The sequence below is a fragment of the Sander vitreus genome, chromosome 14 (genome assembly GCF_031162955.1).
Source record: "Sander vitreus isolate 19-12246 chromosome 14, sanVit1, whole genome shotgun sequence".
Lineage (NCBI taxonomy): Eukaryota > Metazoa > Chordata > Actinopteri > Perciformes > Percidae > Sander > Sander vitreus.
Window position 1 is genome coordinate 24,080,528 of NC_135868.1, and position 3,149 is coordinate 24,083,676.

The following is a 3,149-nucleotide window of genomic DNA, read 5'->3' on the forward strand; positions in this document are numbered from 1 at the left end:
CAGTGTAGCCAACACAATGAGAAAGGGGAGAAGGTGTATTAAATGTACAATAACTACTCCAAAGACCAGTAAGACTCAGTAACTGGTCAAGACAACAGGCAGATGACAAGGACCACAAGACAGACCAGTGTCTTTAGCGCCCCTAGTGGTTGTGACCACTGGTCCGTGCCAGAGACTAGCTGGTCCTGACCACACGGATCTTCATAATCAATAATAATAACAATAATAATCATAATACATCTGATATAGTGTATTTTATAGACAAAAGATTATGATCTCTGACATTTGCAGTAAAACAGTCTCACAATAATCCACAGAAATAGGGTGAGGTTTACAAATATATTTAATTGAAAAAAGGCTGAATTGATTTACAACTGATGAAATTTGAGTTACAAAACAAGGAAAGGTTGGTCAGTGTGTGGGAACTGTGCTCAACACTGAACACAGTCACATTATCTGTGCACCTTTTTTTATAAAGACAACACAGAGGACAACTGAACTGAGGTGTCCAAGGTATTTAACAACCCAGTCTCACAGAATACAACACAGTCTCACATCAGTCCGTGAAATGGTCACAAAATTTAATCTATTGATTTGTGTACACAGTCACGTTTATCTCGTTTTTTTCATGCTGGTCAGCACGTTTTTTTAGACTAATGTATTAAGAGCGACTACGGTAGCAAGTAGTATGAAAGGCCGAAAATCCGCGTAGGGAGGTTGGTTGGGGTGGTGGATGGGTCAATCAACACAGGACTTTCACCCAGGAGACCGGGGATTGTGTCCCATGTGTCCAGTTCCTTTCCCCGTTCTTCTTTTCCTAACCCATCCGTCCCATTCTTCTTTTTCTAACCCAACAGTCCCTTTTTCTATTTCTATCCCAACCGTCCCGTTCTTCTTTTCCTAAACCCAACCGCCCCGTCATTGTCCCGCGTCCCCCAGAGACCTGGGATCGTGTCCCACGTGTCACGTTTCCTTTCCCCGTTCTTCTTTCCCTAAACCCAACCGTCCTGTTGTTGTCCCGCGTCCCCCGGAGAACGGGCATTGTGTCCCGCGTGTCATGTTTTCCTAAACCCAACCCGGAATCGTGCTGTGATCACGAAAGATGCTTCCCATTGAAATACATTAGTTTCAAAAATGTGCTGACCATCACGAAAAAAACGAGATATACGTGTCCGTGTACACGAATTAATAGATGAAAAATGACGTGACCATTTCATGAACTGCCGTGAGACTGTGTTGTATTTAAAGACACATCACATAAGAAACAAAGAAAAATTTTAATCTGAAGCAATTAAAAGGAGCCTAATAAATCACTCAGTATACAGATCAATGGGATATAAAACTAACACCCTCCAGACTGAAATATCTGAACATCTAAAGGATGGATTGGCACAAACTTTGGCATAGATATTTATGGTTTCTAGAAAATGGATCCTAATGACGTTGGTGATCCCATAACTTTTTCTCTAGCGCCACCATGAGGTTCTTCTGAAGCTGAAAATATTTGTGATACAAATTCATAGTTTTTATTGGAAGCAATTCCATTGACGTATCTTTGCAGGTATATTCAAGTGTTTAACATTAAAATACAGAAAAAAAACCTGTTTTTAAATCAGTTACCACATCAGTAAATACTTTAACTAATGTACAGCACACTTAATCATTACCCCAGACTTTACGATTCAATCTAAACAAAAGACATTTTGGCACAGTTTTTTATCCATTACATTTTAGGTTACATCGGATAATTTAGGCACAAATTAGTGTGTCAAAATTATAACTTGTGCTTTCTACAGTACATAATCCAGAAGTAGCATCTGCCTAGTAAGCGCAGAATATTTAGATACAAAAACACAAAGATCTGTATCTGTCTAAACCATAGACAATTGGCAGCTCAGAAATCCCTTCATGTTCTTCTACTGTTACCTACTACTAACCTTCCTTTAAATGCTGAGAGAAACATCAGAACCCTGTATAAAACCTGAGTTTCTGTTGCTCATCTAGCTCCTGGATCATTCTATACTCTGTATCTCCAGGATGTGCTCCAGTTTTTAACTTTTTGTTCATGAGTTCTTCCCAGTAATGACTCTAGTTTCCATCACTGTCTGCTCCATAACCAAACACACTGACCTAGGAAGACAAAAGTTAAAAATGTCAGTAACCGAGGACATAGTAACAGCCTGCCTAAAATCCTACTAAATAAAAGAAGAAAAACAACTTGTTGACATTCAAAAGGAAATCCCTAATCCAAAAATGACCTTACCTCGTCACACATATGCAGAGCAAGAACCAAAGCCATGAAGCCAGTAGAGGGGTACCTGCCCTTCTTTTCCAGTCACATGTGATGACCATACCTCATAAAAGCTGGATTCAGGACCATCACCTGTTGTGAATCAGAATTAGGCTTTAAACCAGTTTTTTTTAACCGTGACCCTCGCAGCCAGTAACGTTTACTGTTGAATGCATCATCAAAAAAACTACTTACCAAATCCTTGTTAGATTTGACTTTTGATTTTATTGGTGCATAAGATCTGTTGAAAATGACGTAAAATGTCACATTCAACATCAAGTGATTGTAAGTTTTTCAGAAAAATTATTTTCAAGGCATTCCATTAAGAAAAGTAAAGCAGGAATCATTTTTTATGTGAACATCTTACAGTATCTCAGGAGGAAATTTTATTTAAAATACAATCCAGAACCGGAATGCAGTGTTGATTTAGTTAAGAAAAACTATGCGGAAATATGTACGTCAACAAATTTCTTTTCCATGACTAAGAAAAGACGATAACGAGACGACACCAACATCACTGAACACTAACTCTGATGATATCAACATGCAATATAAAAATATAAAATACTATTTCACACAAGCTATTTATTCTATCAACAAACAAAGTCAACTGTGCATCAGAGTATGGTGTCTGTGTGGTAAAAATTTCTGAGTTGTTTCTGATAAACAAGCATGTGGCGTTCCATCAGTGTCTATTGGTATCAATGTTGATGGCTTCAATAGTCAGGTGTGGTTGGAACAATTACACATCATGCATGAAAGGTGTCTAGATGGTGAGAGATAAGAGATTGTATTTTTCAATAGTATGATAGCTACTGCTGTGCTATGAGGCACTTTCAACACTAGAGGATGTAATAAA

At 38.2% G+C, this 3,149-nt stretch overlaps 1 long non-coding RNA gene across 1 annotated transcript; it reads right to left on the bottom strand.

Moving 5' to 3' along the window:
• Positions 1–293: 293 nt before the first annotated feature.
• LOC144528867 (uncharacterized) lies at positions 294–2,897 on the bottom strand. Its single transcript, XR_013502939.1, has 3 exons — positions 2,486–2,897; positions 2,264–2,383; positions 294–2,130 (listed from the first exon to the last, which is right to left on the bottom strand). It is a non-coding gene; the product is annotated as an uncharacterized LOC144528867 (long non-coding RNA).
• Positions 2,898–3,149: the final 252 nt, after the last annotated feature.